The following is a 25,431-nucleotide window of genomic DNA, read 5'->3' on the forward strand; positions in this document are numbered from 1 at the left end:
AGCAAAAACCCGTAAGAAATAACGCGTAAAAAAAGACTGTAAGATCGGTAGTTATAGCCTACCTTTAGGTTTTGCAAAATAATTAGGCTTGAAAATCTGTAACATTATTGTGTATGGAAATTAGTTTTGGGTGAGAATTGTGCTTGCACTAAGTACGTTTATGGGGAGTTGAATTGTTGCATATTTTTTGGCGCAGGTTGGTTAATGGTTTGAGGAAATAACCCGTAAGAAAAAGACTGTAAGATCGCTCGTTATAGCCTACCTTTAGGTTTTGCAAAATAATGAGGCATGAAAATCTGTAACATTATTGTGTATGCAAATTAGTTTTGGGTGAGAATTGTGCTTCCACTAAGTACGTTTATGGGGAGTTGAATTGTTGCATATTTTTTGGCGCAGGTTGGTTAATGGTTTGAGTTTTTTTGTTATAATGCTCAAAATGTAGTATTTAACTTTTATTTTAGCGAATAATTATTGGCAGTTCCTTACGGCAGACTTGGAGGAGATAAGGATTTTGCTGCCGGACCTAACTGAAAAAAGTGAGAGTAAATCCGTTATCTGTACTTAAATAAAAATTAATCAGCGAAATTTGAGAGAAAAATCAAGACAACCTACATAAAATTAAGCACAATTTTTTTTCAAATTGTATCGATTCTACATAATCCGAAGGAACTTCGTTCCTACCTGGTGTCCCACGACACCACATTTCTTTTTTTGTTATAGTTTTGGATAGGTTTTAAGCTTTATTTAACCAAAAAAGATTCAATTCTGGAAAAAAGTTACAGCTGTATAAAAATGAGTGAAAATAATGAAAAAATTCGCTACATTTTGAATATTTGTATAAAAAACGGAAGAATGCCACGCAAGCTGCTACCAATGAAATTTGTGAAATTTACGGAGACGATGCTGTATCAGTTCGTGTAGCACAACAATGGTTCGCTTGCTTCCGTTCTAAAAATCTCGAAATTTCGATTTACACTGATGAAATAAAGTCTCTAGCGGAAAAATGACAAAAATTGGTCGACCAAAATGGTTCATATTTGTTTATTTATTTATTAGTATAAATATAAAAAATATAAGTTGAAATTGATTACCCGGGGAATTGATATTACAATTTCCTCACCATTTTTGTCACAATATTCGTGCTTTTTTGTAAACACATATTTATTTATTGAATCTGCTTGCTTAAGCCTAGCAATACTTAATAAAATCATAAATTTATTTAAAACTAAGTGAACTTTGGTTTGTGGTTGAGGCTTTTTGATTACATGATTGTTGCTGTCTGGGTTCTCGACAAAAAATTTGGTGTGCCAAATAAAATAAAGTTATTATTAAGATTTGACAGCAATTCAGATTATATTTGAGTAAGTGTTATATATAATATGGGCGGGTTAGTATGTACAGTTGTGTAGGTATATGTGAGTATGTACAATTATAAATACAAATAACATTTTAAATGTAACCTGATGTGTTTTTTTATTCTCGCGTCCTAAACAAAAGGACGTAAGAAAATATTTATAATATAGCACGAACATTTTTCTCTGACTTCACAAAATTTCAGCGATTTATCTACATTAGTTTATGAAAAAATAATTTTACAATTTTATCGTTCTAAATTTCAACTTTCAATAGCCTTAACAAAAAAAAGAATTTTGACGAAATATTCCAAATGATTAGCAATTGTATTATTTTTGAGGAAGGATTAGTTTTATATTGTACGAATATTCTCATCGTTTCTGTTTAAATATTCCTCGCTAGAGAGCTTCGATAATAAACGCGTCCGTTCGCTGCTAAAGTGCTATAGGAAGAACCAAGGACTCCGACGCACTTTTTATAGTCATGCACCCGCCATCCCAACCGATACCGTGGCAAGCGCCGCATTCCGAAATTTTTAAATCTGTAATATTTTCGAAAATATTCCTTTAAATCAAACTTTTCAATTTCATCATTAATATTTGTCTACAAACTGAAACGTGACTGACAAAATTTCTATAAAAAAAATTCATATTACATATATAGAAATGATAGAACTAACGATAGAGGGGTCGCCATAATTATTAAAAAATCTATTCGCCATTCTCTGTTGCCCCTCCTAAACACCAAAGCTATACAATGCATTGGTATTAATGTACTTTGCCTCACAGGAAATTCTGTTTCACTCCATTTCTGCTATTTTACTGGAGGCCAATCAAGCCCTGAACTTAAACGTAATTTTAACAAGTAAGGAAGGGCTAAATTCGGGTGTCACCGAATATTTTATACTCTCGCATGATAAAGTGATAATCGAGATTTCATTATACGTCATTTACATATTTTTCAAATACCGTATTTTTTATTCCATTATTATTATTCCGCTATCATCATTGCTTCCTAATGTATATACTTATATTATACAGAGAAATCATTAGATGGAATTCAAAATAGCGTTATATTGGAAGAAGGCGTGGTTGTAAACCGATTTCACCCATATTTCGTACATGTCATCAGGGTGTTAAGAAAATATTATATATTCCTTCTGCAATATCTTCCGTAAAATTTAGTGTTTCTGACGTTTTTTATGAGTCGGTTAACGCACTTTTAGTGATTTTCAACATAACCTTTGTATGGGGGGTGGGCGTGGTTATTACCCGATTTCTTCCATTTTGGAACTGTATATGGAAATGCCTGAAGTACACGACTCTGTAGAGTTTGGTTGACATAGCTATAGTAGTTTCCGAGATATGTACAAAAAATTTAGTAGGGGGCGGGGCCACGCCCACTTTTCCAAAAAGATTGCGCCCAAATATGCCCCTCCCTAATGCGATCCTTTGTGCCAAATTTCACTTTAATATCATTATCTATGGCTTAGTTATGACACTTTATAGGTTTTCGGTTTTCGCTATTTTGTGGGCGTGGCAGAGGGCCGATATTGCCCATCTTCGAACTTGACCTTCTTATGAAGCCAAGGAATACGTGTATCATGATATCTCAATTTTTACTCAAGTTACAGCTTGCACGGACGGACGGACGGACAGACAGACATCCGGATTTCTACTCTACTCGTCACCCTGATCACTTTGGTATATATATAACCCTATATCTGACTCTTTTAGTTTTAGGACTTACAAACAACCGTTATGTGAACAAAACTATAATACTCTCCTTAGCAACATTGTTGCGAGAGTATAAAAATGACTTAAAGTTGCTCACTCGAGTTACAGAAAATTATTCATAGCTCTTGGGGCTGCCACCGTGCAAACAATTGGGGTTGCATTCTGCATGACCATTCTTCATTAAGATATCTCTGAAATTTCCTAAATTATCACAAATCTTATGACATCTAAATCGCCAGGATTAGATAATATACAAAATCTATGCCTCAAGGCCCTGCCTCGAAGTGGATTAAAGTATCTCACAAGATTTATAAACGAATGTCTTGGTTTATGCTATTTTCCGTCCCAGAGGAATCTTTCAAAGGTTATACCAATATTAAAGCCCAACAAACCTGCAGAATGCCCAACGTCTTATCGCCTAATGAGTTTGTTGTCATCAGTAAGCTTACCACCAACATCACCATTGACACTTGTATTGCATTGTCCTAATTATGGTTTGGTTATGCATGAAAGAAATATACAATGGATCGCCGATTGTTACTTCTTTCCTTGCTGCTGCTGCGCATATGTATGTTTGTATGCTTGTGCATTATTGAAGTAATGCTTCTTTTTCTTTCTTTTGTCTTTCATTTCTGCGAATTCTCAACTATTTTGCGTATATTTTGGTTGAAATACTCTGCGTTGGCGTTTGAAAAATTAAGACTATACTTCACAGGATCATTTCTGTAGTTAGTCTTCATTTACATTTTTTGGAAATCGACCCGCGATGAGGAAGTATATCGTTTTATCTGACAGCGTGAGGTTCATGAACTTCATCTCTAATTTTGTTTTGTGGCATATTAGAAATGATGTTTCTTCGAAAATCGCTCGCTTATAACGGATAAAACGACTTCTGAGTGGTGATTTTAATGAATAAATTCCAAGGTTTTACACAAAAATAATGCAGTCAATAAGTACAGTACGCTTATGTATGCTTGCGCATTATTTTTCTTTCATTTGTTTTTCATTTTTGCGAATTCTCAACTATTTTGTGTGACTTTATTTCTTTCGTTTCTGTTTCATTTCTGCGAATTCTTTGAATTTCTGAACGCGCACATGCGTATATATTATGTATATGTATATTAGGTATATTGCTGTGATGAATTTAATTTCTATTAGTAAGAAAAATATTTATTAGTATAGTATACGATGTTAAAATGCAAAAATTAAAAACTAAGCCCGTCGAGATTCGAACCTGCGCTCACATTGTGACTTTTCATGTGCTTACCACCAACACCACCACTGACACTTTCGTGGCGTTGTTTAAGTATGGTTTGGTTATGTATGTAAGAAATATACGATGGTTCAAATAATTTTGTTTAAGTATAGAAATATGCTTTTGTAGAACATTACAAACTTTGCTTTCGCAAACATACATAATATATGTGTGATTGTTTCGCATTTTGCTTCTACGCCGGTCAAATTTCTATACAAAAATCGACTGAAATGCATGAGGAAATAAAATGGACAACTAGGGCAAATAATTTAAAAAAAAAATATTGATAATTAAATATGTGTTGCGTCAAGCGACAAAATATATATGTATATTTAAACCTGAAATTAAAAATAAGAAAAATGAATTATAAAAAATTATAAAATATTGAATTATTTAAATTATTGTATACTTACCTTAATTATGCATTCATACTACTAATCTACTACTTACCTTAATACTTACCATAATCTATTACAATATTGAACGAAAAGTTGAAGATGATTATATTTACCCCTTTTTATACATATGAACATTACCACTAGTTTAAGCCGTTAGTTTAAGATTTAGGCTAAGCAACTAAATGAACTTAAATAAAGAAGCAATTGTAATTGAACGATCGAATCGAACGCACGCCTTTTTGTTACCGGAACAAATTTAGAAATCTTTCGCGACAGGTAATTGGAGTGAGTTAAATTGCGCATCCCTAACTATTACATTTTATCGTTTCTCAAAAACGCTTGAGAATTTTTCATGGCGCCCGAGCAGGGACTAATGCGTAATTAAAAAGTTAAAACTAAAATACATTCAAAAAATATAGAACAAGTGCATTAATCAATATTTAAAACCAATTACCTGCGCTATTAATATCTTTCGGATCTCGGTTTTCGGTGTTCGGCTTTCGGCGAAGTGAAAGTGGTGAACTAATATAAAAAAAAATATATAACACTCGTGTTATAGATTTCAACAAAATTTAAAAAAAGCTGAAAAAGCAAAATATATACAAACATAAAAGACAAAAAAGTTATACGTACGTACAAGTATGTACATACATATAAGTATAAAGTGAAGTGAGTGAAGTTTTATGTACGACGGCTAGTCTTTAAAACAGAGATTGAAAATAAATAAAGGAAGAAGAAACGTGTGCAGTGTAGTTGCTGAAATGAAAAACATATAAATACATATTAACAAATTAAAGAGAGTGCAAGTGCATAGTGAAAAGAAACAAGCAACAAAATACATAGAAATATATTGTGTGCATAAGGAAGCGGTGGCTGTGTTAACACACCAACAGTGAGTTACAAAAATTTATACCAAAGCGTTTGAGCAGTTTCGTGACAAAATAATAATTATTAAAGTGCCGGTCTAACGTTAATGTAAAAAAAAAACTGCTACAACCGTAATTGCCACTAAGTGTCCGTTGTGTCAAAAGTGCCGTGTCCAGTGCCGCAATAGAGGAAAACATAACGTAACGTTTTCATCTCCAGTACTGCTACATCTCCATCAACGTCTACATCACTACCAACATTGCCGCTGCGTCAACGCCATCATCTCCGCTGCTACGCTGCGTCAACGCTACCATCAACCGCTGCTGCCATCGTCGCCGCTGCCATCAACCCGCCGCTGCTGCCATCGTCGCTGCTATTATCAACCCGCTGCTGCCATCAACGCCGCTGCCGTCGTGGGAATGAGCTGCCGCTGCATTCTGTGCAAAAGGGAAGTGAGCGCCGGCAAACAGCCGACGCACCAGGTAACGAGTGCGGATTATTGAAAGTGGTGCAAACAAACGAAAATTGAAATAAACAACAAAGTGCACACGTTCAATTTTTGGCTCTCCCTTTTTTTCACTATATTGACATTCTTACATACATACATATTATATATAACAATACATACATATATTTATATTATACAATTGATACATATTTGAACCCCACGTATGTTTACATCTAAATGTATAAATTTGAAGTGAATCAAAGGGATTTTGGGATTTCGCGGTAGCCCTTTATTTTGAAATAAAGGTGATATAATTCTTAATTGCAAATTAAATTATTACATTTTTTCGCAATTTTTTTTGATCCGCGTTTGTAATTATCGGTCGTTTTTTCGCAATTTTTGTCGATTTTCGTTCGGACATTTTCCGATTAAATTACTTTTTTGTGCTACTGCTCATTTTGCGCATTTATCGGTTTGGCTTTCGTATACTTGGGAATCGATATTATCTTTTTTTTTTTCTCGTTTTCGTAACCGATTCCAAATATATTTGTTGCCAGCCTTTATTGCTATTGGTTTGGCTTTCGTATATTTGGGAATCGACATTTATTTTTTCGTTTTTATTATCGATTCTTGATATATCTGTTGCCGACCGTTATAGTCTTTCTTTCGGAAATTTAATTTAACCAACGCAAAATGAGCAAGCCAAAGCCAACTCTCGCAAACCTGTCTCCCAGTAAGGAGTTGACGGACTTAAAATCGTTAAGACGTCAAAGAACGGTTGCGAAAAGTAGTATTTTGCGCATTAAAACGGGCCTTCTCGAAAAGACTATGTCTTTAGATCCAATCGAATTGGAATGTCGTTTTGATATATTAAATTCACATAGTGAAAAATTAATGAAGTGCCAACCAAAGATTGAAGAAATTGATGAAGACGACATGGCCCGAGGGGACTTAGAGGACTAATCGTTGAAACGAAGTCCATAATAAAGTCAATTTTAGCAAAAATAAAAATTCACTTGCCGAAACATCTTTTGTAGCTTCTCACAGCTCAAGACTCCCTAAAATGAATTTGCCGAAATTCAAGGGAGAATATTCAGAATTCAAAAATTTTATGAGTTTGTTCGAGAGCTTGGTTCATAATGATCCAAACATCCCAGACATAGAAAAATTTAACCATTTGGTAAATTGTCTATCTGGGGAGGCTTTGGGAACAGTTAAAGCGTTTCAGATGTCAGATGAAAATTACCCGAAAGCGTTGGCAAGTCTCAAAAAGTTTATGATAATAAATGTTTGATATTCTTCAATACAATATCTAAACTGTTTGAGCTGCCAACCATCCCAAAGCCATCCGCTCCTTCATTGCGATCCATGATTGACGAAGTGTCAGCGGTGTATGACTCATTGCTATCGCTGGGCGATGAGAAACATATAACAAACGCTATTATTATACACATAGTGATGACAAAGGTCGACTCAGCTACCAGATCCAAATGGGAGGAACAGCTGGATTATGACAAGCTGCCACTGTGGAAAGAATGTGAAGCCACCCTAAATCGAAGATTCCAGCAGCTATCAGCGGAAGGAGCATCAAATTCAAGGACGAAGCCCATACCAACAAGCAGTGCGAGTCATGGGAAACAACAACATATGGACAGGACCAAATCGGCGCTAGTGGCAGCAAATACGAGGCAGTTTCTTTGACAGCAGTGCAAATCTAAGGACCACTATTTGACTGCCTGCCCCACTTTCAAGGCGCTTCCGGTGCATAAATTGTTTGCGTAAGGGACACACTGTCCCTAAGTGCAGAGCGGATAGATGTCGTGTGTGCAATCGATCGCATCACACATTATTGCATCAGTATTCGGTTTCCTTCCCCGCTGCACCTCATCTGCAACCATCAACCACTCATGCCATGCATGCAGCCAGTATGCCGGATCGGGTCATGTTGGCAACAGCAGTGATTCAGATAAGGACCAGTTGTGGAGAGTACCTCCTGCGAGAGCATTGCTGGACTCAGGCTCCCAGGTCAACTTCATGACAGAGGACTTGGCACGAAAGTTGCGGATTCGACGACAACAGAAAACATTAAACGTAATAGGGATCGGCAATTCCAATACGAAAGTGGGGCAAAATTAAGCGCGTTTGTTAAGTCGCGGGTAAACAATTACCAATTTTCGGCGGAATTCTGGATAATGCGAAGTATTTCGGCAAATCATCCAGACCATAATATCAATATTAATGGCTGGAAAATTCCGCACAATATTGAATTGGCGGATCCAGAATTCCACAAATGTAAAAAAGTTGACATCTTATTGGGTGCAGAAATATTTTTCGATCTTCTAGCTGTCGGCCAAATTAAAAATGGTCCTAATCAACCAACATTACAGAAAACCCTTTTAGGGTGGGTTGTATCTGGCAAATACGTCAGCAATCTAAGTTCTCCTCCCAAATTACATAGCACATTATGCCAAGCTGAAGAAGACTTAACGTCAAACGATTCATTAGTCCAAAAATTTTGGACACTAGAAGAATTACCTTCAGAATCAAATGGCATTAAATTCACACCAGAGCAACAAGAGTGTGAAAATTTTTTCGTAAATACAACTCAAGTATTGCCTTCAGGACGGCTTCAAGTAAGAATGCCTTTTAAAGCTGACCGTAAGTTACTCGGTCACTCTATGAAACCGCAGTTCGGCGGTTTCAGGCCCTGGAGAGAAGGACATTAAAAGATCCAGAACTTCGTAAAATGTATCTGGACTTTATGAATGAATATAGAGCATTGGGTCACATGAGCCCAACGAACAATAAGATCCCGAGTGAGCCACACTACTTCATTCCGCATCAATGCGTTTTAAGGCCCGAGAGCACAACAACCAAATTACGTGTTGTATTTGATGCCTCGAGTCGATCTTCAACTCAAATAGCGTTGAATGAACTTTTGATGGTAGGTCCAACCATCCAAGAAGAGTTATACGCAACTCTTCTTCGTTTTCGCTTACATAAGTATGCACTAACAGCGGACATTACTAAAATGTACCGTCAAATAATTATGCATGAAGAAGACAGAAATTGTCAGCTTATTGTGTGGAGAGAGCATCCTTCTGAGCAAATTCAAATTTTTCGTCTTAACACCGTAACATACGGCACTGCGCCTGCTCCATTTCTCGCAACACGGTGTTTGCAAATGCTCAGTGATGCCAATACAATGAAATATCCACTCCGGTTCATTGGCCATCAAAAGAGACTTTTATGTTGATGATTTATTAACAGGGTCCGAAAATTTTGAGTCTCTAGATCTTTTGAGAAGTGAGGTAAATAAAATATTAAACTCGGCAGGATTCACCTTAACGAAGTGGTTTTCGAACCACCCTAAATTTTTCGACAGTGATTTCACTGAAAAGTCATTAAGCTTCAATGACAAAAGTTCCACTAAAACGTTAGGAATCCATTGGTTGCCGAAAGAGGATTTGTTTCGATTTGTTTTAGATGACAATTTTAATGATCTGCGAGCCACTAAACGAAACATATTGTCAGTTTCTGCTCGCCTTTTTGATCCTCTTGGATTACTAGCCCCACTAGTTACCAAAGCAAAAATCTTATTGCAAGAGCTTTGGATCCAAAAACTAGATTGGGATGAGTCGATTCCATTGCGCCTTGACACTAGCTGGCAGAACTTTAAAGCCAACCTAATGCAGCTCTCATCGATAAGCATTCCTCGATACGTAAACGTTGAGTCGAGTGCCATCTGCCAAATACATGGCTTCTCCGACGCCTCAATAAGGGCGTACGGATGCTGCATATACATACGAAGCCAATCTGCTAGTGGTATTAAATGCATGCTGCTTACTGCAAAGTCTAGAGTGGCTCCGCTGAAGACCAAATCTCTTCCGCGTCTTGAGCTCTCGGCAGCACATCTTCTTTCGAAATTATGGTCAAGAGTAGCGCCTATGTTGAGTCGACATTTCGAAAATATTACATTTTGGACAGACTCCGAAATCGTTTTACATTGGATTAAAACACATCCATCTTCACTACAAACCTTCGTCGCAAACAGAGTGTCCGAAATCCAAGAGTTGACTGACAAAGTACATTGGCGACATGTGCCAACGAAACAAAATCCTGCGGATCAAGTGTCTCGGGGTTGTAACGTGGACGAATTGAATAATTCAATATGGTTTGGCGGTCCACAGTTCCTCCTAGAAGACCCTGCATTATGGCCAATTAATAACCACTTCCAGCTCTCACCAGAAGACGAAGCATTAGAGAAGAAGAAAAATACATTTACATTAATTTCAACTGCTGAGAAAAACTCAATATTGGACCTTATTGAAAAATTCTCTTCTTATAAAAAATTGCTTCGTGTGGTCGCATATATATTACGATGGATCAGGCGACCACCAAAATCCTCAAGAGGCCAAGATCTGACTTCAGAAGAGCTAAATTTGAGCTTTCTAAAATCTGCACAGGTGGTCCAACATTCAGAATTTTCGGATGTTATTCAAAAATTGCATAAAGGTACCACCCTACCCGCTAACTTGCAAAAACTCAACTGTTTTTGCATGAATACTCGGATAAGACGCTGTCGTTCAAATTAATCCGAGTAGGAGGTCGCTTATTAAATGCACCTCTCCCATACGATGCCAAATTTCCGCTTTTATTAAATAAAAGTTCGCACTTCGTTACAACGTATTTACGGTTCCTGCACATTCGAAATCACCACGCTGGGGCTAAAGCGTTGGTTGCGCTTCTTCGAGAACGCATATGGCTAATTAATGCCCGAGAAGCTTGCAGTAGAACCGTAAGAAACTGTATACATTGTTTTCATTACAAGCCGAAGTTGCAAAACCAAATAATGGGAAATTTGCCAGTCGAAAGACTTCGAGCACTACGGCCCTTTCTTATATGTGGCGTAGATTTTTGTGGTCCGATATACACAACGTTAAAAATACGCGGTCGACCACCCGTAAAAACATATATTGCAGTTTTCGTTTGCTTTACTTCAAAAGCAGTACATTTAGAATTAGTTTCGGACCTATCTTCTAATTCATTTATTTTCGCCCTAAAAGGTTCATTGGACGCCGAGGAATCCCGACGAAGATATTCAGCGACAACGCCACCAATTTCGTCGGCGCCGATCGCAAGCTGCGCGAATTGAAGGAGGCGTTTCTGGCAATGGGTCCAGAACTGAAGAGATTCGCAGCAGACGAAGGGTGCAGCTTCATCTTTATACCACCGCGGGCGCCGCACTTCGGCGGATTATGGGAAGCCGCGGTGAAGTCCGCCAAACACGACATCGTTCGGGTAACCGGCAGCGCGCTACTCACAGCAGAGGAGTTAGCAACAGTGTTGGCCGAAGTGGAGGCCATCCTCAACTCTCGCCCCCTAGTACCTCTGAGCCAAGATCCCAACGACGGCGAGGCGTTAACACCAGCGCATCTATTAATAGGATGCTCCCTGCGGGCATTACCCCAGAGAAGGTGCCAGTGGACCCAGTTCGTTGTTGCGAGAGATGGCAACTTGTTTGCTGTCTCAAGCAACAGTTCTGGCGACAGTGGTCCAAAGTATACCTGACGGGCCTTCAGGAGCGCAACAAGTGGCTGCACCCCAAACGCAATATGCAGCTCAACGACCTCGTTCTCGTCCACGAGGACAACGTGCCGCCGCAGCAGTGGGTACTAGGGCGCGTCATCGCAACCGTCGAAGGGAAAGACGGCAAGGTGCGAGTCGCAGAAGTAGCAACCAAGACGGGCACGATTAAGCGCCCCATCCACAAACTGGGTGCGGCGCCCGCGCTGGGAGCCTGCTTCCAGCAAGGCCACTTCACTGTCCTTCCACTGTGGTGTTGCGTCAAGCGACAAGATATATATGTGTATTTAAACCTGAAATTAAAATTAAGAAAAATGAATTATAAAAAATTATAAAATATTGAATTATTTAAATTATTGTATACTTACCTTAATTATGCATTCATACTACTAATCTACTACTTACCTTAATACTTACCATAATCTATTACAATATTGAACGAAAAGTTGAAGATGATTATATTTACCCCTTTTTTATACATATGAACATTTACCACTAGTTTAAGCCGTTAGTTTAAGATTTAGGCTAAGCAACTAAATGAACTTAAATAAAGAAGCAATTGTAATTGAACGATCGAATCGAACGCACGCCTTTTTGTTACCGGAACAAATTTAGAAATCTTTCGCGACAGGTAATTGGAGTGAGTTAAATTGCGCATCCCTAACTATTACATTTTATCGTTTCTCAAAAACGCTTGAGAATTTTTCAATATGAATGAAAATACATGTAAATTTACTTAAATTTATTAAGAGACTTCTTTAAATTTATTGAAAAACTGCAAAGAAAAATAAAAAGAAAATTCATTTTACTTTGGCCCAGTTTTGTGCGCAATACAAATGCTACGCCAATAATGAATACAAGATATTGACTAAACACCATGATATAAGATATACCAATTATAATATGACAACCCAATTCGAAGAGTACAAAAGAGAGATGGTTACGCTGCATATTCCCTTCCGCAACGAAGAGACAGAACTACTTTCCGAGTCAAAATTCCTTCATTTAGACTTTGCTTTATAAAATGTGCATAATGAATTTAAATGTTCTAGTTTTCTTTCATACAAAATGATATGCATTTCTGAATATCACTGAGAAGTATAACTTCTTCCGCGCGTAGGGACTTCACGCACCTTTTTTCAAGAGAAAGCGAAAAAGTGTCTTCCTCCCAACAAGTCTTAACTCTTTCGATGTCAACTGGGAAAGACTGTTAGATATTTAAGACTGATACTAGACCCTAGACTGACCTTCAAAGACCTCGTGCTTTGAAAACTAACATACTAATACGGTCGTTATACGCATTTATAAACAGAAGATCAGAACTTAGTATAACCATCAAATGTAGCTATCCAGGCTGTGGTTTTTTTACGGGCCAATATCGGTGACTCCCACATCCACAAACTTCAAGTTTCCCTAAATAAAATATTAAACATAATTTTCAACCTACCATGGCATTTTTATACCTCGGAGTTACATGACAGAGCTAATGTTGAATTAGTCGCAGATAGATTGTCCCGACTAAATAGAAGGTTTAACAATTGTTGTGAACATTCTACGTACTCTCATATTACTGAATTAATTAATTAACTGATGTAAAATATATTCTTAGTTACAAAGTAGAAATAAGTAGGTTAAGACAATATTCTTCAAGGGTTTTTTTGTAAATTTTTTCCCCTACTAAAACTATATTATTAATAGTAACATATTATAGTTAATTCTTAAATAATTTTGAAGTAGAATAGGCAAAATCGCCTATACTCTTATCTTATATACATTAGTCACTGTAAATACATACTATATATTATAAAAAGAAGTGAAATAAATTTGAATGTGAATTTCAATCATATGCTGTATAGATCTATATTAAATCAACAATGTATTTAAGATATTTAATTGGATAAGGATTAATGCTGTATTGGGTAAAATCGTTTCGAAAATTAGCCATTATTTGTCGTAAAAAGTAAATGACATAAAAATTTTATTTTGGGTTATCCATACATACAGACATATACCATCGCAGAGTTTTCTGTAGACCGTTTCAAAGTGTATGATACTTTGTACATTATTTTGATAAATCTGGTGGGGTTCAGCTTTCGTTTGTAATGTAGGCGGACAAAATATAATTATTTCTCCACTATTTAATGGATGATATTATATCAATCACTCTATCTATAAAAAAATCCGCAACAAAATCCGTTGAGTAGTTTCAAAAATTTAAGCGTACATAGGGACAGAAAAAGCGTCTTCATTTCGTACAATGTAGTGATGTTATGAATTCATTAATAATGCAGTGCAATATGATTTTTCCGTTTCGGGTTTAGGCTTATTAAAGTATGTTATTAGAATAAAATATTGACGATTTGTTGGAATGCTATACCGATGAAGTCTCGAACTCGTGCTCCATTTTGAAATCTTAAAAAAAAAAAACAAATGCACATTTCTCTATTTCTTTGTCTCTGTACTCTCTCTGAAAGTTTGTTTGGAAATTGAAAGTAAAGAAAACAATTAAGGATGGGCTTAGTTCGGGAGCAAGCAAACATTTTATACTCTTGCAACTTACAGGAATCAAAGCCAGGGAAATACACCTTAAGTAAAATGTCAACTAGAGGATCGTAATCTAAGTAATTTTATGTATTCTCAAACTATATATAACACATACAGTTATCGACATATTAGGCATAAGGTTTGCTAGATAAACGAAAATCATTATATGTAGTACATGGGAGTTGGAGTAGTATCGACACGACTTTATCTATTAACTATTATCGTCGTAATGATCTGTGGGTCTCATTAAATTATCTGACGCACAATGGTCAATCACATGCATCTGGATTATTACACTGGAAAATGAAAGAATCAAATGGAAATTAAATTTGTGTTACATGGGAAGTAGGCGCGGTTATAACTCGATATGAATATGAAAAGAATGTCACATACTTAATTTTGTCGAAATCGGTAGGTCGGGTCCCGAGATTTGTGAATTCACCAAAAAGTGCGCCGTACCACGCCTATTATCCAATTTATACCCGGCAAAAAAACTTCTTATACCATCTCGGAAGTTAATTTTAATGTCTTTGGCGTATTTAGTATTGACTTATCATGCTTTTATTTAATATGGTATTAGCGCTGGGCAAATTTGGTTATCGTAGCTTTCGTTATTTAGGAGATTTTTTTTATTGACACGTAATAAAGTTATGGATTTATATTTCATTCAAATTGCAACTAGTGACAAATGTAAGCTAACAAGCAATATTTTTTCCATTTTATAAAGTAAAACGATATAAGCTGTATTAAGAAGCTTTTTTAAAGAGTAAACTTTGTTTTGAAGCAAAATATTATACTATTTATTGTTTCCTTAGATTCTTATTAGGTCATGAAACGTTGTTCTCTTTAGTTTGGGCTTGCAATTTCTAGTCTCTCCTAGTTATCGGCCTTCAGCGTTTACATGATTTTGTAACCTTCTTGCATGTTTCGATGGCGCTTCTCGAATGAATTCCCGAACCATTTTTATATGAAGATCGCGATGTAGATCTGAATTGCATATATACCACGGGGCTCTTACAAATTTTTGCAGAACGTTATTTAGGAATATTTGCACCGCTTCGATGTATAGCGGTGCAGCGCATCCCCATAGTGGAATTCCGTATGAACAAATAGGTTTCAAGGGTTGATTGTAGACTAGGATATTATTTGATTTTGTTAAAAGGTGATTTCTTGCCGGTTAAGCAATTTATTTTGTTGTATTTTAGTTTTATTTCAGCAACTTTTTTTTTGTATATACTCCCTCCACTTCAAACACGGCGGCGAAGAACTGATAAGAAGCATGCATCAGCTTCTTTGTAAAATATGGTCGGACGAAAGCATGCCCAACGATTGGAATTTAAGTGTGCTATGCCCAATCCATAAAAAAGGAGACCCCACAATCTGCGCCAACTACCGTGGGATTAGCCTCCTCAACATCGCACAAATGTTCTATCGAGCGTATTGTGTGAAAGATTAAAGCCCATTATCAACAAACTGATCAGACCTTATCAGTGTGGCTTTAGATCTGGCAAATCAACAACCGACCAGATATTCATCATGCGCCAAATCTTGGAAAAGACCCGTGAAAGGAGAATCGACACACATCACCTCTTCGTCGATTTCAAAGCTGCTTTCGACAGCACGAAAAGGAGTTGCCTTTATGCCGCGATGTCTGAATTTGGTATCCCCGCAAAACTAATACGGCTGTGTAAACTGACGTTGAGTAACACCAAAAGCTCCGTCAGGATCGGGAAGGACCTCTCCGAGCCGTTCGATACCAAACGAGGTTTCAGACAAGGCGATTCTCTATGCTGCGACTTTTTCAACCTGCTTTTGGAGAAAATAGTTCGAGCCGCAGAACTAAATATAGAAGGTACCATCTTCTATAAGAGTGTACAGCTGTTGGCGTATGCCGATGATATTGATATCATCGGCCTCAACACCCGCGCCGTTAGTTCTGCTTTCTCCAGGCTGGACAAGGAAGCACAGAAAATGGGTCTGGCAGTGAACGAGGGCAAGACGAAATATCTCCTGTCATCAAACAAACAGTCGTCGCACTCGCGACTTGGCACTCACGTCACTGTTGACAGTCATAACTTTGAAGTCGTAGATAATTTCGTCTATCTTGGAACCAGCGTAAACACCACCAACAATGTCAGCCTAGAAATCCAACGCAGGATAACTCTTGCCAACAAGTGCTACTTCGGACAGGCAATTGAGAAGCAAAGTCCTCTCTCGACAAACAAAAACCAAACTCTATAAGTCACTCATAATTCCCGTCCTGCTATATGGTGCAGAGTCTTGGACGATGTCAACAACGGATGAGTCGACGTTGCGAGTTTTCGAGAGAAAAGTTCTGCGAAAGATTTATAGTCCTTTGCGCGTTAGCCACGGCGATTACCGCATTCGATGGAGCGATGAGCTGTACGAGATATACGACGACATCGACATAGTTCAGCGAATTAAAAGACAGCGGCTACGCTGGCTAGGTCATGTTGTCCGGATGGACGAAAACACTCCAGCTCTGAAAATATTCGACTCAGTACCCGCCGGGGGAAGCAGAGGAAGAGGAAGACCTCCACTCCGTTGGAAGGACCAAGTGGAGAAGGACCTGGCTTCGCTTGGAATATCCAATTGGCGCCACGTAGCGAAAAGAAGAAACGACTGGCGCGCTGTTGTTAACTCGGCTATAATCGCTGAAGCGGTTTCTACGCCAATTAAGAAGAATTCTCAAAAATTATTGAGAATTATTCAGTGAAAACTTTATGTTACGAAGTGATCAATTACAAGTTGAAATTTGTTACGAAACCACGAAGAGGTCGCGCTAATATCGGTCGGCGTTCTTTTTGGCATCAACACATTAGCAGCCCAAGGCACATGAACGAGTGCTCCCAGGATGCGATGACATTCGTACGGTATTATGGGTCGCGATCAATCAGAAAGCGATCGTCACGATGTCACAGCAAGACTTTTCAAGCAACAGCTTCGATGGACATTATCTTGAAGCAACGCATATATGGTGCTGTTAGATGCTAGATGTACTCTGTTGAGTGGCAAAAGAGAGGTTTGCCGCACGCACACATTCTTCTTTGGATGGTGGAAGGTGGTTACACCAGATCAAATTGATTAATTCATTTCTGCGGAAATTCCTGATGCAGAGAAAGATGCAGTATTATACGAAGCGATGAAAACCAATATGGTTCATGGACCTTGCGGACACTACAATCCCACTTCGGTTTGTATATCTGACAATAAATGCACGAAACACCATCCACGTGCTTTTTTTCGGAAACACAAACTAGAAATGATGAATATCCACTCTATCGGCGTCCCTCACCAGACGGCAATGGCAGAACATTCTGCATTTAATTTAGAATAGTGAATATCGAAGTTGACAACACATGGATCGTACTATATTCACCATTATTGACTAATTCATATTCAAAACCTATGTCAATGTTGAGAATTGCAGTTTGGTGTAATCGATAAAATACGTTTGTAATTACGTCACCAAAGGAAGCAACATGGCGGTTATTGGTCTTGAACGATAAGGTTAAAACGTGAACTGCAATAACACGCTTTCTAGGATATTTACTTTTGCTATTCATGAACGTTTTCCGACTGTTGTGCGTCTCGCAGTTAATTTGGAGAATGGCCAAAGAGTGTATTTCAACCCATACAGCCAGTGGAAACACCGCCAGCAACAAAATTAACATTTACGAGTTTTTTCACAACTTTCGTCAGTGATCCGTTTGCGAGAACACTGCTCTGTTCGGAAATACCTTGATATTATACCTGGAATGCATCGTCGAAGAAATAGTTGCTCAGAAAGCAAGACCAACCAGTAGATGGACATCCAGGTGTGTTATCAACTAATGCATTAGGACGAATTTGCACAATCCACCCGAAAAACGGAGATTGTTTCTACCTTCGGTTGCTGATTAATGTACGCGGTTCAACTTTATTTGAGTCATTGCGTACTGTGAATGGTACGGTGTGTGCAAGTTTTGGAGAAGTAACCCAGCAATTACAATTGCTGGAACATGTTAATCACTGGAATTAAAATGAAGTTCGCACACGCGATAAACGTTTCGACATATCAGCCTCAAATCCGCGTCAATTATGGGATACGAACAAAACTGAAATTGCCGAAGACATTTTACATCGTTTTCGTTGAAAATTGGAAATGCTACAAATCCGGTTGATACTTTATCAGTTCACGAAAGATGAACTCATCATGAATGTTCGGACATTGGCCAAATTATCGTAACTACCATTCCTTAAGTGAACACGCAATGTTAGCTGCCAAAAATACTGACGTTTTTGACTTAAACTGGAAGATTCAAAGTCAAATTCTGGGAGGCTTGCGCTCATACAAATTGATCGATCGTCTTGACAATGAAGACGACGCCGTAAATTATCCAGTGGAATTTTTAAATTCTTTGAACTGGCTTGGTATGCCCCCGCATCATTTGCGTATAAAAGTTGGATCTGTCTTTATTATGTTCCGCAATCTGCGCTATTGAATACAAGGGGGCAGAATGCTTGATTTTAAGAATTCCTTTGAGTTCTAACGATTTGCCATTTCAGTTCAAACGTATTCCGTTTCCATTTGAGATGACAATCAACAGGACACAATAATAGTCGCATAGTGTGTGGCATATGTTTTTCATACGGCATTCTCACGAGTTGGAAAACCATCTTTTAAAAAATGTTGTTTATCAAGCTGCGTTACATTAAAAAAAAAATGAAATGATAAATTCAACTTTATTTTCATTTCAAAACACATAATTTGCCGCAGGACAACGGCTGCGGGGTGAGCTAGTTTACCATAAAATCAATATTTTTGTAGAGCATATCTTTCAAATACTCACAATCCGTATGTCTATTAGAAAGATAAGGCGGTATGTCGATTTCTTTTAGATGGCTAAGGATAAGTTATATTCTGGCGAGTGGTCCTAACTTAAGTACAATCCATTTTCCTTTGTCGGAAGGTTACTGGCCTTGTTGGCTTGCCAGTTGACATAAAGTCGCATTCAGTGGCCATTGCAGCTTTAAATAGCTCTCTTCCCTTCTCACATCACACTTGAGAACACCAATCCATGCACAAACACTGCACACCAATATATAGAGGATACTCAGACACATCACCACAATTCACAACTTTACATCGCCTAACAAGAAAAAAGGGATTGATATCAATGGAAAGGCTCTATTGTCGCTTAAGATTCCGCACGTGAAACGTGATCGTCTTCCCACAGCTTTAGTTCGACCGTCGCATCACTGGCTAAAAGAAAAAAACTCGAAATTAAAGTGGACTATTTTAATACTTTAAAAATATACAAACAGTATACGATTTTTCGGAAAAGCATAAAGAAAAAATTGTGTTTTTTTATTTTTTGAACCTAGTGAAAACTGTGAAACATGTTGGGCGCAAGCGTCAACATAATGGTCCTTCGAGCCTCAAAGACAGGCACACAGAATAAATTAACAGCCACATATTATATAAACATTAAAAGGAAAAGTGGGTTTGATAAATAATTGAAACATTTAATTTTAAGAAAAGAACATTTGTAAAAAACTAAAGACTTTCTTAATAAATTAACTTGTATACTACATATGTACTAGAGTGACAAGATATTTGTATTTCATAATTGCATGATAAGCATTTAACAATAGAGATACATATGTATGTATTGATTACAGAGTTTACAATTTTTTGAAACAAATTCCAAAGATGGAAAAAACCGTAATAAATAACAAAAACAAACAAGTAAGGAAGGGCTAAGTTCGGGTGTCACCGAACATTTTATACTCTCGCATGGTAAAGTGATAATCGAGATTTCATAATACGTCATTTACATATTTTTCAAATACCGTATTTTTGTAAAGTTTTATTCTGCTATCATCTTCTTCTTCTTCTTAATTGGCGTAGACACCGCTTACGCGATTATAGCCGAGTTAACAACAGCGCGCCAGTCGTTTCTTCTTTTCGCTACGTGGCGCCAATTGGATATTCCAAGCGAAGCCAGGTCCTTCTCCACTTGGTCCTTCCAACGGAGTGGAGGTCTTCCTCTTCCTCTGCTTCCCCCGGCGGGTACTGCGTCGAATACTTTCAGAGCTGGAGTGTTTTCATCCATCCGGACAACATGACCTATCCAGCGTAGCCGCTGTCTTTTAATTCGCTGAACTATGTCAATGTCGTCGTATATCTCGTACAGCTCATCGTTCCATCGAATGCGATATTCGCCGTGGCCAATGCGCAAAGGACCATAAATCTTTCGCAGAATTTTTCTCTCGAAAACTCGTAACGTCGACTCATCGGTTGCTGTCATCGCCCAAGCCTCTGCACCATATAGCAGGACGGGAATTATGAGGGACTTATGAGTTTAGTTTTTGTTCGTCGAGAGAGGACTTTACTTTTCAATTGCCTACTCAGTCCGAAGTAGCACCTGTCGGCAAACCGGAAGACAATCCTGCGTTGGATTTCCAGGCTGACATTGTTCGTGGTGTTAATACTGGTTCCTAAGTAGACGAAATTATCTACAACTTCAAAGTTATGACTGTCAACAGTGACGTGAGAGCCAAGTCGCGAGTGCGACGACTGTTTGTTTGATGACAGGAGATATTTCGTTTTGCCCTCGTTCACTGCCAGACCCATTTTCTGTGCTTCCTTGTCCAGCCTGGAGAAAGCAGAACTAACGGCGCGGGTGTTGAGGCCGATGATATCAATATCGCCGGCATACGCCAGCAGCTGTACACTCTTATAGAAGATGGTACCTTCTCTGTTTAGTTCTGCAGCTCGAACTATTTTCTCCAGAAGCAGGTTGAAGAAGTCACACGATAGGGAGTCGCCTTGTCTGAAACCTCGTTTGGCATCGAACGGCTCGGAGAGGTCCTTCCCGATCCTGACGGAGCTTTTCGTGTTGCCATAGCGTCAACTTACACAGCCGTATTAGTTTTGCGGGGATACCAAATTCAGACATCGCGGCGGCATAAAGGCAACTACCTTTTCGTGCTGTCGAAAGCAGCTTTGAAATCGACAAAGAGGTGGTGTGTGTCGATTCTCCTTTCACGGGTCTTTTCCAAGATTTGGCGCATGGTGAATATCTGGTCGGTTGTTGATTTTCCAGGTCTGAAGCCACATTGATAAGGTCCAAGCAGTTTGTTGACGGTGGGCTTTAATCTTTCACACAATACGCTCGATAGAACCTTATATTCGATGTTCAGGAGGCTAATCCCACGGTAGTTGGCGCAGATTTTGGGGTCTCCTTTTTTATGGATTGGGCATAGCACACTTAAATTCCAATCGTTGGGCATGCTTTCGTCCGACCATATTTTACAAAGAAGCTGATGCATGCACCCTATTAGTTCTTCGCCGCCGTGTTTGAATAGCTCGGCCGGTAGTCCGTCGGCCCCTGCCGCTTTGTTGTTTTTGAGGCGGGCAATTGCTATTCGAACTTCTTCATGGTCGGGTAATGGAACGTCTGCTCCATCGTCATCGATTGGGGAATCGGGTTCTTCTTCTCCTGGTGTTGTGCGTTCACTGCCATTCAGCAGGCTGGAGAAGTGTTCCCTCCATAATCAGCTATCATCATTGGTTCCTAATGTATGTACTCGTATTATACAGAAAAGGCATCAGATGGAATTCAAAATAGCGTTATATTGGAAGAAGGCGTAGTTGTGAACCGATTTCACCCATATTTCGTACATGTCATGAGGGTGTTGAGAAAATATTATACACCGAACTTCATTGAAATCGGTCTAGTAGCTCCTGAGATATGGTTCTTGGTCCATAAGTGGGCGGCGCCACGCCCATTTTCAATTTAAAAAAAAGCCTAGGTGCAGCTTCCTTCTGCCACTTCTTCCGTAAAATTTAGTGTTTCTGACGTTTTTTGTTAGTCGGTTAACGCACTTTTAGTGATTTTGAACATAACCTTTGTATGGGAGGTGGGCGTGGTTATTATCCGATTTCTTCCATTTTTGAACCGTATATGGAAATACCTGAAGAAAATGACTCTGTAGACTTTGGTTGACATAGCTATAGTAGTGTCCGAGATATGTACAAAAAACTTAGTAGGGGGCGGGGCCACGCCCACTTTTCTAAAACAATTGCGTCCAAATATGCCCCTCCCTAATGCGATCCTTTGTGCCAAATTTCACTTTAATATCATTATCTATGGCTTAGTTATGACACTTTATAGGTTTTCGGTTTCCTCCATTTTGTGGGCGTGGCAGTGGGCCGATTTTGCCCATCTTCGAACTTAACTTTCCTATGAAGCCAAGGAATACGTGTACCAAGTTCCATCATGATATCTCAATTTTTACTCAAGTTACAGCTTGCACGGACGGACGGACGGACAGACGGACGGACAGACAGACAACCGGATTTCAACTCTACTCGTCACCCTGATCACTTTGGTATATATAACCCTATATCTGACTCTTTTAGTTTTAGGACTTACAAACAACCGTTATGTGAACAAAACTATAATACTCTCCTTAGCAACTTTGTTGCGAGAGTATAAAAAGTGCAAAGAAAGAAATAAAAGATTGAAACAAATACATATATACATACATTTCATTTGTACATACAAATGCAAAAAGTGAAAATAAAATAAAAAGCCCTGGCGCGAAATCAAACACAATATTAATCATATAAAAAGGGGCGCGAACTTAAAAACATATAAATTTATACACAAAAACAAAAACACAAACAAGAAACCAGGAAGACTGTAGAAGAAGAGGAAAACAGATGTTTTCAATGTCCATGTCTCTGTAACATAAAGCATAAACGGAATAATGAGTTACTTATAAAATTTGACTTTTGTTCGTCAAGAGACGACTTTACTTCTCAATTTCCTGCTCAGCCCGAAGGAGCACCTGTTGGCAGGAGTTATTCTGCGCGGGATTTCATTTTCGTTGATTCTGTGAAATGTGAAATAAACGAAGTTATCTACGACTTCAAAGTTATGACGGTCAACAGTGACGTGGGTGCTTAGTTGCGAGAGCGACTACTGTTTGTTTGATGACAGCAGATATTTCGTCTTGCCCTCGTTCACTACCAGACGCATCTGCTTCGCTTCTTTATCCGGTCTGGAGAAAGCAGAACTAACGGCGCGGTTATTGAGGCCAATGGTATCATTACATCGGCGTACGACAGCAGCTGTACACCCTTATAAAAAAATGTACCTGCTCGATTAAGTTCTACAGTTCGAATTATTTTCTCCAGCAGGAGATTGAAGAAATCGCACTATAGTCGCCTTGTCTGAAACCTCGATTGATACCGAATGCCTCGGAGAGGTCCTTCCCGATCCTAACGGAGCTTTTGGTATTGCTCAACGTCAGTTTACACAGCCGTATTAGTTCTGCAGGGATACTAAATTCAGGCATCACGGCACAAAAGCAGCGACGAAGTGGTGGTATGTGTGGATTCCCTATTCACTGGTCTTTTCCAAGATTTGCCGCATATGTAGTCAGCTGTTGATTTTCCAAGTCTAAAGCCACACTGATAAGATCCACTCGATTTCTTGACTGCGGGCTTTAGTCTTTCACACAATATGCTTGATAGAACTTTATATGCGACGTTGAGGAGGCTTATCGACGGTAGTTGGCGCAGATTGTGGGGTCTCCTTTTTTGTGGATTGGGCAAAGCATACTTAAAATCCAATCGTCGGTTAAGCTTTCGTCAGACCATATTCTACAAAGAAGTTGATGCATGCACCTTATCAGTTCTTCGACGCTGTATTTGAATAGCTCGGCCGGCAATCCATCGGCCTCCGCCGCTTTGTTGTTGAAGAGAAGGTTAAGTGCTATTCGAACTTTTTCATGGTCTAACAATGGAACGTCTGCCCCATCGTCATCGATTGGGAAATCGGGTTCGCCGTCTTCTGCTATTATGCTTTTACTGGCATTCAGCAGGTTGGAGACGCTTCACAAGAAGCTGAAATTTGCCACAGTTCCCTTATAGCGAGTTGCTGATGAGTGCTCTCAGAGAGCAGGAGTGCAAGTCGAGTAGAAGAACGTTCGGCAGTCTGTTGTGATTGCAGCTTCTCGACGTCGAACCTTCCTTGTGTTTGTTGATGTACGTTTGGCTGCAACAAGATAGTGGTCCAAGTCGATATTAGGACTTCGGGGCGTACGCACATCTAAAACACTGGAGACGTGTCTTCCGTCTCTCACAACATTATCGAAATAGTTGGAGGCTTTTGTAGCCGGAGACAGCCAGGTAGCTTGATGAGTTTTCCTATGCTTTAATCTAGTACTACAGATAACCACATTTCGGGTATGTTTCCTCATGGAGGCTGAATTTACCGACTGTTGTGCCAAAGATGCCTTTTTTGCCCACCCTGACGTTATAGGCGCCAAGCAAGATCTTGACATCGTTTTGGGGGCAGCACTCATAGGTGCGCTTCAAGCTCTCATAAAAGGTTTCTTTGGTCACATCGTTCTTACCTTCCATCGGGGGGTGGGCGCAAATCAGCGATATGTAGAAAAACTTCGCTTTGATGCGGATTTGGCTAGAAGTTTATCCACAGGGGTGAATGCCAGGACTCGGCGAAAGAGTCTCTCTCTCACCACGAAACACAGAATTTGCGTTTCTTTATATGGAATCTGTAGTAAGTTCCGTATGCAAGTATTATACCACTAACAAGCGCTTGCGGGAAGATAAAGTAAGTTGTATCGATTACGATTATTATAATTGTACTTCTGTGATCAAACTGATTTATTTTTTTTTCGCATGTTTTTTGAATAGGCAAATTTTTCTTCTGTAAGTTGGAAGTACTATTAGTAACATTTATGGTAAATTTCACGTCAAATTATTCATTAGTATTTCAGATACGCGTCGTTTTGTGAGGCTTTAAAAGTGAATTCTTCGATTCTTACTATGCCTTTCACTTTGAACACAGTAGTATATTACGAACGTATGTATGTACTTGTATGCCTAAAGTTACAGTTTTATATAATAATGCATAAAACCTGTAATAAGAAATTCGTTTCGTTAGTATAACATAAAAATTCCCAGAAAAAAATAAAATTCCGATATAAAATAAATATATATATATATCTAAATATTGGGTAGTCGAGAAAGACTTTCGTATTTTGTTGCAGTCGTCTATTTCCAGTGCTACCAATCACATTATGTCATGCCATATAGTCTTGGAAAGGTGAGCGCTTCAGAGAGACGATGCTGCTTCAGTTCGTGTAGCACAACAATGGTTCGCTCGCTGCCGTTCTGGAATTTTCGAAATTTCGATTTACACT

The 25,431-nt window shown here is 38.7% G+C and overlaps 1 pseudogene; it reads left to right on the forward strand.

Moving 5' to 3' along the window:
- The first annotated feature begins 3,787 nt into the window (after positions 1-3,787).
- Positions 3,788-3,990, forward strand: LOC120782011 (annotated as a pseudogene).
- The last annotated feature ends 21,441 nt before the right edge of the window (positions 3,991-25,431 follow it).

The sequence above is a fragment of the Bactrocera tryoni genome, unplaced genomic scaffold (assembly GCF_016617805.1).
Source record: "Bactrocera tryoni isolate S06 unplaced genomic scaffold, CSIRO_BtryS06_freeze2 scaffold_87, whole genome shotgun sequence".
Classification (NCBI taxonomy): domain Eukaryota; kingdom Metazoa; phylum Arthropoda; class Insecta; order Diptera; family Tephritidae; genus Bactrocera; species Bactrocera tryoni.